The following is a 13,905-nucleotide window of genomic DNA, read 5'->3' as shown; positions in this document are numbered from 1 at the left end:
TGCCGGTCGGCTCACCACCCGCCCTGCTCTCTCTTCTTTCTTTTTTCCTCTGTACTACAGTACCTTGGATTTTTATACTGCCACACAAAGAGTTCCTCCTCTTCACAGTTCTTATGTCTTTTCTATTTGACTTCCCCCTTGATCCCTCTTCACTTCTGGCTCCATCTATCAGTCGCATCTCTAAATCTAGTATCACCACTCCCTGCCCTTTGCTCTGACATGATTGTAAACCCTTTAATTTTTTTAACCTTATTTGCGGGTACCTTCTGATCCTGTGTTTGGGTATTTACCTCGTAATTCTCCCGTAGGCCAGCCTCTTTTTTTACCAGTATTGGGCACTTTGCGATATATACTGTGGGGAGCTTTTCGATCTGTATAGATTCGCCCTCCTCAGTACATGATGACACATAAACCTCCTGATATCTCTTTTCTATTACTGGTCATACGATAGTAGGCATACAGTTATTAATTTGTCTGAACTCCTCTGTAATCTGCTGTAAGTGGGCTTTATGGCTTTTCCCTTGTCCGTTATTCTCAACTAGAGCTTCTAGTATTGCCTGTTGGATCTTTTGAATTAAAAACATCTAATAATGAGGAGGCCAGGGTAGCTGTCATATCTAGTGATGGGGTGATGACAATAGCCTGGGTCCAATAAAAACAGTCCCCCTTCATTTTGCCCCCCTTCTTCTCCCAGGGCCAAGTCTGATAATAGAGAGTCAGTTGTTGCACTCGTTGCTTTCCTTATGCACTCTTTAAGGTCTTTTTCTTGGGTTCCCCGGACACAGACAAATAATCACAAGCATCCAGTTTAAAGAAAAAACATTTTCTCACAAATGTTTTTATAGATTAACCCAGGGAAGCCCCACTCACTTCTGCAGGGTGTAACATTGTATCTTGCCTACTGTGGCTCAATGATTAGAGCGGCAGACCTTGATGCAGAGGTCAAGCCCGGGACCAGGGTTCAATTCCCCGCCTCCGCAGCTCTTCCACAGACCTGATAATTCTCGCCTCGGTGCCTATTCCAATCATGGAGTTCCACTCCGCAACTCTGGGCAATAGCTTGCTTAATCTCCACAACGGCCCCCACAACGCTAAGGATGCCTGGCCTCCACCTTGGGGGTGCCCAGGAGTGGATGCCTCACAGGGAAAGCCAGGATGGGTTCCACAGCGGTATTCGTACAAGCGCCTTGAGACCCTTGCGGGTGAGTAGTGCGCTATACAAGTATCAATTTACATTTACAGATGCTTCTTATTGAGGATCAATAATAATTTTCTCTAATGACTGTTGGTGTTGGAGTTGGAGTTGGTCCTTTTTACACTTTCTTAGTCCAACAACTTTTGGTCCTTTTTTTAGTCCTGCATAATTTCCCTTTTAGTGGCATTTACCTTGTACCCTCTCCGTTTTGCAGCTTTCAACGTAGCCCGTGACACACCAAATTAGAAATTGCACCAATTGTCATGACATTATTTCCGAGGTCCTGGATGGTTAATGGTCCAAGGGAATGTGCAAGGTATTTAACTCCCACACATACAGGTTTCACACATACAGGTTTACTTTTCTTGGTGTGCCTTTGTAGGAAGGTGGATATCTGTCTATATGGTTACCCCCATCTTTTTGCCTGGTGTTTTGCTGGTTTCGACTTAATTGGCCTGGGATCCTGCTATTCAGGGCCCAGGCTATCTGCTCTATCTGTAAAATGTACTCCATGTACTTTAGGTACATACCAAATTGGGTATTGGGTCACCTCTGTGAGCCCCTATATAGTGTAGGCCTTGGATGCATAGGTGCATCCAAGGCCTACCAGGGGCTGCAGCATGTACTATGCCACCCCTGGCTGGCCATCCAAACTGACACCACAGGCGGATCACCCAGCTTGGGTAAGGTGGTGTAATCACCCCTTATTTAGATATAGTATTCCTATATCTAACCTTATATATAGGCATATATGCACCTATAAGTCACTCCTATGGCAGACCTCGACAATCCTGGAGGCAGATTGCTTGGTTTTATGTGAGAGGGTGCTCTGGCATGAGCTGAGCCCCTCTGCAGCTTTCAGAACCATGTACTTATAGCTGTTCTTTGATATAGCCATACAATATACTCTTAAGTGCATTATAATCCTCACGGTTAAATGCTAACTTTGGTTTGGCTTTATCAAAACATGTCATGTAAGGTGTCAAATACTTTGGAATACTACCCCCACCAATTCTAGCGGAGGGGCGGGGGTAGCATTCCACCCTTCTAGAAAAGACATGTATGTTACTGCTTTACCCGGTCAAAGTTAAACAGAGCTCAGCATCACAAAATGGATACTGCTCTCACAGACATGAGTCTGACCTCCTGCAGCTGGGGGAAACTCCAGCAAGGGAGGCCTGGACAATAGTTTTCCTGTCAAGGGAGGTGCTAGCACCTCCCCAGACAGCCAGTAGTGTATTGCGGCAGGGTGGGTTGAATGGAAAGATGCTTTTCCAGACACTGCCTGGGGCACACAAGGTGCTCCATGCATAGCCCGGTTCAAACCAGTTGCTGGGGCCCTCCAGTTCCAACTCTGGCATGAAACTGGACAAAGGCAAAGGGTAAAGGGTGTAACCACCCCCTTCCTCAGTTCCACCCATAGGAGGGACCTAGCAGGTAATCCAGCACCTTAGTTTAGTATAAAGATAGGAGCTGTGTCTATAGATATTAGATTATCCTGGACTGAAACTCTGAAATGGAACTCTTGGACTTTGACATTCTATGCTGACTAGAAGACTGAAGATATCTCCCTTGTGGTCAAGGAGTGACCACCCTGTTCAACCAGGCACCACCAGTAACTTGCCAGTTTGCTTTGTCGACGCTCCTGATGGAATCCGATGACTCAGCGACTCAGAAACTGGACTTCCAGACTTCTCCAACTTCGATCCATATCCACAGCAAAGCTGAGACCCGTGGCGGACACGAGAGACATGGGACCGTTTATCCTGGAATACCTGCACTTTGCTAATAGTGCAACGACCGAGGCACCATCGCAGTTGTGCATTGGGGTAAATGAAGCCGCAGACCCGAGCATCATTTGCACCAGAGCTCAGCCCTTCCCTCTCCACAAGTGCCGCGTGGGGGCCTGCTCCTGCATTTCAGCTTGATGCATCTTTCCAGTTGCTCACCCGTTGACTAGTGAGCCCTCTTAAGATGATATTTTGAATTTCCAATGCTTGCCTGGTTGCTCTGGGCTTGCTCCAGCTTCCCTGCTAAAAAGAAGCGCCTCAGACCTTGCTGGTCTGACCTGAAGCCAATCGTCAACTCCTGCGTGGATTGCGGTTGCCAAGGCTTGTTGGATCTCATCCGGATACCAACACCACAGTCAACTAGATCCTTTGTGGGTCAGCTCGAATCCAGATCCTGGTCATCGTCGACACCTCCTGGTCCTCATGGCTGCAGAGACAAGCTTCTTCTCTTTATCTGTTTGCATCGCGCCATCACCTGGTTCCTTCCTGGTCACTGGCTAGTGACCCAGACTCTGTCCCCTCTGCTTTCAGGTTCTTCACTTCTTCGATCCACCCTTAGATCCACCTGCACACTCTTCCTTCGACCTCCTGCAGCACTTCTTTTGCTGGTCTCCATTGAAAGCATCGACGAAACCCGGCACGAAAAGACACCTATGCACCCGGCTTCCCTGGGTGAGGTAACTCGAGTACTCTGGTGCTCCCACAGGGTATTGACTATCCAAGTGTCCAAGTTTAAAGGGGTTTTGTCGTAGTGCATCCGGAAGTGTCTTTAATCAACTACTTTGTGAATTCTTCGTTTCTCCAATGAGAACCCGCGCCTTGGTTTAGACACTGCAGGCGCCGCCCGTGGGTCTCCTACTTCCTAACCCTTTGGTACTGTAGTGTAGCCCTAACGATTCCCTAGCCCCTAGGCCTATTCACTATTCTTGAAGTGGTTCTTATACCACTTACTTAGTATATGGTTTGTGAGGCCCCTAGGGCTGAATTGTATCTGTGCAACTTAAAGTATGCTAAATGAGTAACTTGTAATGTATTTCGATCTCTGACCTCATAAAGAGTGCTGAGGGGTTGTGTTAGTAATAAATACATATATATTTGATATATACTTTGTGTGGTGTCCTTTCATTTGGATTCAAGGGATTAAATATGGAAAACAACTGGCTTCACATGCTCTCTGAAGTTTTAGCCTAAGACTGCTGGTCCATGCTACCACTAGGATAGCTTGTCTATAAGGTTGACTTTACAACCACAATCAATAAGGGTCGTTTAGACTGGTGCAAGGTGCCCACTAGAATAGTGGACATCATATACCAGGCTAACTTCTCACAGCCTTCTCCTCGTTCCCTTTGGGGAGCTAGTCAGGTGTGCAAGTACACTGACCGAGGCTGGGCAGAGGCTGAGTGGTGCGCACCAGGTCTACCCGCAGACCACCCCCAGACCTAGCTGGGCCGTCTCCGCAGGGGGCCTAGGCAACACTCCACAGAGGGACACTTTGCCCCTCTCAATCAGGCTCCCGCTTTCTTCACAGACTAAACAGGGAGGTCTGGAGTAGTACCTGCCGCAATGGCCCCCACAAGGCCCATACTATGGCTGCCTGCCAAGGGGTGGGTGCGCTTGCCTCCAGGAGCCCTGTCGCCAGCTGTGGCAGTCAGAGCAGACAGGGCTACGGGCCGCAGGAGCGGTGGTGGCAATTGGATTCTGGACGCCATGCCTGTGGCCACACTCCCTCGCTTGCTCCACTCTCCACTCACAATCTTGCTCTCGCTACTCTCTCGCTTGGTCATTTGGCTGGCCTTCCACACTCGGGAGCACCTAGGTGGCCTTCCCTGCCGCACTTCTCGCAGCTGCTGCAGCTCAGCTGTTCGCAGCTCCCAGCAGCGGAAGTCAGGCACCGAAAGTCAGGCTCCTTAATCGTCTGGTCTCTGCAAATTCCCAAAGTCCTCGCCCGAGTTACAGGAAGTGTCCAAGCCTAGTTTGCTTGGTTGCACAATCTGTAGCTTACAATTCCCTGATTGATTGATTGATTGATTCACTACTTGATTGATTGCGGCTATTCCCATGCCATGCACAAGTAAAGGCTGCATGCAGCATGGGCTTGGATACCTCCAGGTGGCTGACTGCAGGAAATTGGAGTCTTACTCTGCTTGACAAAGGGCTGTGCACAGTGTGAGGTTGGCTGCCTGCAGGTGGGTTGGTCACAGGGCCAAATCCTACCCTGTATGGGCAAAAACCATGTGCAGTGGGGTTGACTGCCTGTGGGGGTTTGCTGCAGGGTCGAGTTACCTTATTACCTGTGGTAGCAAGTAAACATGAACTAATCTACACATGATATGTATGGCATAGGGTCAATGTTGCAAATAACACAAACTTGCTTCACCTATGGGTGTTTCATGAATGATAGCAGTCATGATGCTTCACATTATTTTGAGCTATTTTGTACTTACATTTAAGTCTCCATTGCAATACTAGTTTATAGAGCAATGTGTGCACAAGACTCTTGTATGATGTCATCAGTGATGCCATCAATTATGCCATTTGAGATGTGTTCATTGATGTCATAGAACATGTCATGAGTGATGTAATATATGAGGTCATTAGCAGTGAATAATGGGAGGCAAGTTATAGTTAGCTCTGGTATAACTGGTGATTTGCTGTGATTTGCTTAATACAAAATGTAAGGTTGTCACTGATATATTCACCTAACTATAACATTAGTTTAACCTTTGTTTTTTTTTCAGACAATATATAAAGTAGCCTCTCTGTAGAGTCTCATAGAAAGGAATTCTAGAATTCAAGTATATTTTCTACTTGAGTGACAGCTCTCTGACAGCAAATGGTTGCGACCGCTCACAATGATTGTGTTAGAAAAATCTCACCTGGTGTCCTCCTAGCGATCAAAAGTAGCACTAGGGGACACCAAATCATCCTGAGAAACAAATCTGGCGGTTGGTGAAATTTGGCTGGAATTTTGCATTACAAGCATAACGCGGAGTCAGCAAAATTCAGACAATTCTGCTGGAAGAGCGGAATATTTAATTTAACTCTAATTATTACACTAAATTTCTATTGTTTAATCTGAGGGACTTTTTTCATGGGAATATGCACAGAGCAAGTGTTTTGGTACGAGTGTTCTCGCCTTTCAGAGCAGGGCACTTTTTAGTCACCATTTTGGGGGATGGTCTAGTCACCCGAGGAAGAAACTATTTAGGTGGGGTGCTGGCTCGTCGTGCGCAGGTGACACAACGCTGGTGCGCCAAAGGCAAGTTTGTGTGTACCCATCTGTGATCTGACTGCACACAGCACCAGAACCCATGGAGGTTTTGTCTCCCATCGCATCCAGATGTTAGGTTATTCTAGAGAAAAGTTACTAGCCCAGAATATCACAGGTAAGGATGCCAGCGGCATTGGACTAGATCCAGGTACAATGTCTCAAACTTTTAAAATGACATAACAGGGATATAACGTCTTGCTAGAGAACCCTGAGGCACATTGTATTCAGATGTCAGGAATTAGCAGTCATATATCGCGACCGTTATCTTCCTAGAGGGAGAAGCACTCCCCTTCAATATCGAACTGTCTAAAACCCAATCTTTTAATAGGTTGACAGTGAATCATACTTCCGGGCCTGGAAGCACTTTTGTACAGGCTGCCAGCATTCTCTTGGAAAAATGTTTCTTTTTTTCAGATTACAGAGTTTTAGGATAATTGCATTTTTACTTGGAGGCCCTAAAAGCCTAAGATACAGAGGATTTAATTGATAGCATCCCTTGCCTTGGCATCACTCAAGTGGTGAACGGCTGACCCACTGTGCGGGTCACACTTTAGCTGATACAGGAGCCTTACCGTTGACCTGGCCGCATCGCAAGGCAGTGATGTTTGAAATAAGCATCTCTCGCAAAGGGCCTCCGTCCATCGCAACACATTTCATTCAAAAGTCACATGCTTGGCATGAAATCCAATCCGATCAAATAATTTGTAATAGCTGGATCCCCGCTTGAGCGTGCAGGGGACCTTGATCAACAAACTCTTAATTATACTAACTGGCTGAGCTCCACTTTACTCTCACTCACACCTGCTAAATCATCTAAGCACCACAGAAGTAAACCATTGACATCTTGGCTGAAGGACAAACTGACGAGACTGAAAAAAGACAGGAGCGTATATGGGTAAAGGAATATATTACTTTAGAGAAAAACTTATATCCCATAATCACCGTGGTAGCCTTTGACCGGCTAAAGGTGTTTCTTTAGGACACAAAACAGTCAGTGGCACTGGGTGAGTTTGTGTCACAGTCTTTCTTATTTCCCTGCGGGTCTCACAGAGGTCCTCGCTCAGCCCACCCCTGTTTAATATCTATGTCACCCCCTAGCAGAAGAAATTAGATCACATGGCTTCTCTCTTACATCTTATGCTCACAACACTCACATCGTCATCTCTCTGGCCAGGAACAGAAATGATACAGGATCTAGATTTCATGATTGTATGGTGGGTGTGAGCACCTGGTGAACTGAGGTTTTTCTATTTGTTTCTCAGGCATCATTTAGGACTCTTAATTGGTGTCTAGAGGATGTAGGTGTTCTGCCGACACCAGTTACCAAGGCCCAAAATGTAGGTGTAGTAATTGATAACAAACTCACTTTTATTGATCACATCAATGCAGTGACATCTGTAAAAGGGTAGCTAGACAACCAGTGACCAAAGACCCTTTTGTGTTGCCCGGCGGTGTCGCCTCTATTACCCACAAAATATTAATCAATGAAGAAGCAGGCGCTGGAGACTGAAAGGCAGGAAACAAGGGTTTATTCTCTCCGGAGGAGAACACATCAATTCGGACAGCAAGTATCGTCACGAGGTGCTCTAACCGCATCTCTGATGCCTGGCCTCTTATACACAGGTTTTATTGCTTTATTACATGAAACACATATTTGTCAATACTTTGATGTACGGAAAAGCATCCTAGGAATCCCCGCTTCAAGCCCGTTCCCACACATTTACAGTTGAAGTCCCCACCCCGGTCACAACAGGTGATGACTATCGCGCAGCTGGACATTCCGCCGATTCACGGAATGTGTGGAGTTGATCGGATCTCATGGGGTGAAGGGTGTTCGATCGACTCGAGGGTCTTTTGATAGGGGGAAGCTTCCTACTGTACGGGGGGGTAATAAACAGTATCCGCAGGGCCAGGTGGCGGCCTGGGAAAAAAGGGAGACAAACGGGCACACAGGAAAAGGGGGTTTGTATCAAAGGACTTGGGACCATGAAAGGGATGAAGGGAGGTGTCGCACTGGGAACAGGATGGGATTCCGAGGCAGAGTTGCGCTGAAGAGGGGTTTATGACCCGTGGCGTATGTGAGCGAGGGGGTTGTCAGCATGCGGGGGATGCCTGCGGGGCTAAGAGAGGGTGAGAGACGCGCTGGCTATCAGCGAGGGGCAGAGGGGCCATGGTGCTCAAAATGGCTGCCGCTTACGCGCAAGGCATGTGAAAGCGGGAGTGATCAGTGCGTGGGGGTGCTTGTGTGGGTGAAGAGCCGTGCTGGGGGTCAGGGGTGTGCAGAGGGTGGTTCTGGTCAAGGCAGCTAAAGTGGTGGGTGTGTGCGACAAAGAGTGTGGCATCGGGGCAAAGGGAAGGTGGCGCAGATAATGTTCACCAAACCGTATTAATTTTCCACAGTCCTCCCTTTAACATTTCTAAGACATCTTGCTGGCCTATTTCCTATCTAGGTCTACTGTGGTGGTCATAAGTAAGGAAGTGATAACCCAGGTGAAGGAACTGTACATAAATATCACATTTTTAAATCTTTTCATCTTAGTGGGCGGGTTCCTCGTTAAGCTTTGTTGCAGGAAGGTCATAGTAATGCAATATCAGACAAAAATTATGTTGCGAGAGCGTTGGGTACAGATCATAGAGGCTTATAGTCATTCGGAATAGGAACTGATAGGTTACCACGTAAGTAAGTTCTTTTTGTACTCGGTTGGAGCATAGTCAATTCAATGGTGGTTGGGAGAGAAATGAGACATAGTAAAAACAATAATCAGGGTTCCCAGTGTCTTATGGTCGTGGACCATTATTAGTGAGTTCTCAGCATTCTTTGTCGTCTTCTGTTGGTACTGTTGAGCACCTGTATTACAATTTGTTCTTTAGTAGGAATGTCCATGTGGGTTGAGCCGTTGGAGGTCTGCGGGCAGGAGAGTGTCTTTGTTTTGTTTCGCCAGACCTCGTGGGAGAAATGCGTTACGATTTTGAAGCAGGTGCATTTTCTTCCATAATCCAGAGTGTGGTCATTAGAAGGAGACAGAAAAGGATTGTGGTGAAGGGTGCAATTGTCTTTGAGTTGTGGATTCTGTCTGTTCTTGGGTTTCTGTGGTGGGTATTTCCTGTTGCTTCCATCATCTTCAAGGTGCTCGGTACCGGGCAGAACCACATACTTCGTTTAGCTTTTCTTTGGGGTGACCCTTGGTGGTGTTTTAGATCACCGTTCTGAGATTTAACACAGTTCGTGGTCTACTTAGTCGGGGCTCCCTTCCTTTTGACGCAGGAAATACCTTCTCCAGATGGCACAGTAGGATTTAGAGGATTTTGAAAGTTCAGGTGGAGGGAGGGGGGTGTGTGAATAGTCCTTATGGCAGGTCAGAGGAGGAGGGGATGGAGCAGGGCCAGATCGGGAACAGACCAGGGGGACGGAAAATTTTTAGACAGGCGGGTCCATAATCAGGTTCAGAGAGCGGGGACTTTTCGGCACATGTTGATCATAAAGCAGGGGCCTCAGGTCAGCCCTTTCCTTTCGTGCTGTCAGAAACAGTGCCTCGTCCTGCGACTCCTTACTGCTGCGGTCTCGCCTTGGCCAATGTTGCTGATGTTCCACGATCTGCAGTCAGGCTGCGTGCTCCCACATCCGGTCTCTTTCTCCTCCGACAGTAGTTCCTTTAAATGAGTTTGAAAAGACAGTCTTTAGAGATTTTGCAGAGGAAGGTAATCACATAAATCTATTTCTCTCCCAACACTAAGCAACTGGGTAAGCATCCGTTACATTGAAGTTTGCAGCCAACGTATAAATAATTGATGATTGGTTTGCTGGGTTCCCTACAGCTTTCCTTCGTGACTATTTCTTTGGCTTTTTGTTGGTATTACATTCATTGTCGTGGTACGAGGTCTGATACCTACTCATTGCATTTTATCACAGTCATGTCAATTCTTCTGGCAGAGGCCCATTTTCCTAGTACGAGTCCTACAAAGCTTATGCCGTTCTTCGGGGTTTTGTATTTTACGGAAAAAATGCCACGTGCTATTCACCATGGTCTGATAGGTATCTTTCTGAGGAATGAACATAGGCTAAACGATTTTCCATTATATCAAATGCATCCTATCTTTCGGTTAAAACATTTTACTTTCAACAGGGTTTACTTGCAACAAGTTATTTCATTTTTGACTTAATTCTAACTTCGCAAACATCATTCTAAATTCTACATAGTTTCTTACAACCTGGCTACTTCATTTTAAAAAAAACTCGGGGGCTTGCGATAACTATTTAACTCATCCTTGGGGTGAGCGGGGTCTTATGGAGAACAACTAGGAACATAGCGAACTGGGGCAAGGGACGTTTTTCAAAACTCTCTTCCCGGGCAGCTGATACGAAACTGGGGGCATTCTGGGAAAACGGGGATGTCTCGATCACTTTTACTGTTTGGGCGTTGAGATAATTTCGGGACAGGGATGGTCGCGTTTACCAGAGATATTTTATCATGGATGCCACTGACAAGTGGTTCCCTCAAAATGGGTCGGATTAGAGAACCTTAGTCGTCTTACCTGTCCCTTTCTTTTCGGCCAATCTAGGTTTCATCAATATTTAGCAGAAAAGGAGAGGTAGTAACGTGGTATCGATGCAATTTTTATTTAAGACAAATTTGTGCAAATACTTGTGGTATTTGGAGCCAATCAGGTGGTGCACCAGGGGTAGTGGTTCGCCAATTAGGTGCCAGTCGCTAGGAAGAGTGAAAGAGTGGAGGAGAGAGAGAGAGAGAGAGAGATAGAGAGAGAGACAGATAGAGAGGGAGAGAGAGATCAACAATAGGCTAAATAGTACACGTGTGACATGGAGAGTGGCCATGTACTATTTAGGCTATTTAGTGCATTACCCAATATGAGACATTTTGGGTTTGTGTTAGAATGTAGAAAGCATGCAGTTTGGGACGGAAGAGCATTAGGCTGGGTACATAAGGACATGCGTTGAGTTGGGTGTCTTTAGGTGCCATCTTGCAGCGCAGGTCCGCTTCATGTATTGGACATGGCGTGGCTCCAGATCGTTACTATACCCTAGTCGTGATTCCAATGTAACCTGTAGAGGGAGAAAAAGGAAGAAAGGGAGGGGGAACAACGTTCGAGCATATCAAATGTACGGGCACGAAAGTTATTTACTTACCACATACTCGTACTTATCTCCTCGGGATATAATCCCTAGGGTCTTGGTTTCTGAAGTCAAGGGGGCGGGCAGTGTGATAGGTTGTTCATGGGGGGTTCGAGGGTGGCATTATAGATCGTGTGTAGGGAAACGCTAAAAAAAGAAATCAGAGGCGCCTAGCGCGAGGTACCTGGTTTGTGGATGTAACTAGCCATCGGGATCCTTAAATCATTCCCAAAGCTGTGGTGTTCTAAGGCATATCAGTTCTTCGGTCAACCCTGTCCCTTAGTACCTTCGAGCACCATACCTTTATAACATTCTATCATTCACACCGCTTTACTTTACCCATTCTCAGAAGTCGAGGTCCTTCTTCATGCGTTAGTTCCTGAGCCTAGTCGCATATTTGGAGGCAGCGTATCATACCTTAGATTCGATCATCAATCCAGGGCCGAACAACCATTTTCTAATAACCTTGAAAAGAGAGCAAAACGGTTGCGCACACAATAGCCCTCCCGCCGATTCCCACATTTACAAATGTACGCGATACCTGTTCATAGTTTGGAAAACCTTTATTTGCATAATCGTTCAGTAAGTAAATATGCGAATGCAATCGTATTTGGCCGGACACGGCGATGGCTGAAGCACATACAGTAGGGGGGGGGGGGCTATTTTGCAGTATTTGAAAACATTGAAAAAAACGTCTACCTAGTTATTTGCAAGAAACTGAAAACATCTATTAATAATTGAGGGATCAGAGGGTATTTACTTCATAGATTGAAACACCGTCAGACTAATTGCAATCACATTTCCTAGATGTATACCGTGGGCGTGCGTCACAAGCTACGTTATGTATCGGTTACAATAAATATCACAATAAATCGTACATTGAAATCGACATTTTAACGGGATCCTTTCAAATGTTCGCCAAGTGAACCCTCCTCCCTTTTTCGTCAAGTGTACAAAGGTTCACATACATAACTCAGAACACCAAGTCTTGTTAGTCAAAGAACACCACGAGGTGTCCGTAAGTTCCTATTGATACCGGCGCCATTTTGGGCGATGCCGGGTTGGTTGCACCAGAATCCCTTTCGGCAAGTTCAAAAACCTGTGCTAACAGAGGGGCTGGTAATGTGGACCGTCAATCAAAAGGGGAGGGAGGTAGAATCTTCCCTACCAGGTCACGTTGAGGTTCAGCCGGAACTTACTCGAATTCGTTAGCCCACAATGTTTCTGGATGGTTCAGACTGAAGCTGGCGCTGACACGAGAGCACCACCATCTTGTGGCTATGTCGTGGTCGTTTCATTTGTGATCAAGGCAGTTGTTCCCCACCGGAAGCCTGTAGGGGCCGAGGGCTTCTGGGACTCTGGTAGAATCTTCAAAGCTGTGGGGATGTTGTCGGAGGTGGGGGCTCGTGCCCAGGCGGGCAAGCGCCCGAATTGCAATACCGGACAAAGTTACTCCAGCGGCCTAGACCCGCCTTCCAGGGGGCCCAGACGCCATTTTGAGACCCTGCAGCAGCCGCCCTTCGTCGCGTCTTCAAGAGTGGAAGAGACTTCTTTGGGGCGAAAAAAATGGAACACCGTGCCGTTGAAGCAGGACATTTGGCTCAGGGCGTTAGGGTGCAGCGGTGGCGCCTTCACCGAGGGAGGCTCGTTCACGCTGCCTCCCTCTCCCAGTGCACCCCACGCCGTCCCTTTGAATCAGGGGTGCACATGATGACCACCCTACACCCCTGACTCTGCGAGTACTCTGGAGGACCATTGTATGTCCGGTGCTGCACAAGTATGCCCGTCGGACATTGTATCTTCTGTGCTGCGGAAATAGGTCCGTCGGACATTGTACGTTCTGTGCTACGCAAATAGATCCGTCGGACATTGTACGTTCTGTGTTGCACAAGTATATCCGTCGCCCGGCTGGAGGATTTCGGCGCCGGGCCGAGGCTGGGAAACCTCCTACCTGTGGAGGTGGGAGAGGCTCGTCCGCGTCGCCTCTCCCTCCCAGTCCCCCTGCACCAGTTCAGCGGAGGAATTTGCGATGGCCGGACCAGGAGATACGAGGGAGGGGGTCATCTGCATCCGCCCCCTCCCTACTCGTGGCCCGGGGGATGCCGCCCCAGGAAGGAGAGAATGGGAAGACCATTTCACGCCGGGCCCGTGGAGCCTCCTGTACATTCTCGCCGGCGACCTATTTGGTCTATGGCTGTCGGCAGGCCCCGCCCCACACGTGCCGTGTGTTTCACCTTCCGAATGGGCGGGACCGTCGACCTGTTACATTTTGGGAACTTCCGGGATGAGCGTAATATGTTTTGTATTGCTCCTATTAGTACAGTTTTACTTTAAAGAATGTTTTACTAGTTTTTCTATTTATCGTTGGTCGTGCGTTATCTTTACCGTAATTAAATCTTAAATTATATAACAGAGATTTGGCTTCCTTGAGTCCTTTTTCTAATGGGGCGTTGTCTACGCAGGCCTGTAATTGCTTTTGTTTTTCAGAGTGGGGGGGGGCAGAGAGTAATCAGTCCCA

The sequence above is a fragment of the Lissotriton vulgaris genome, unplaced genomic scaffold (genome assembly GCF_964263255.1).
Source record: "Lissotriton vulgaris unplaced genomic scaffold, aLisVul1.2 SCAFFOLD_373, whole genome shotgun sequence".
Lineage (NCBI taxonomy): Eukaryota > Metazoa > Chordata > Amphibia > Caudata > Salamandridae > Lissotriton > Lissotriton vulgaris.
This window is presented reverse-complemented; position numbering follows the sequence as displayed.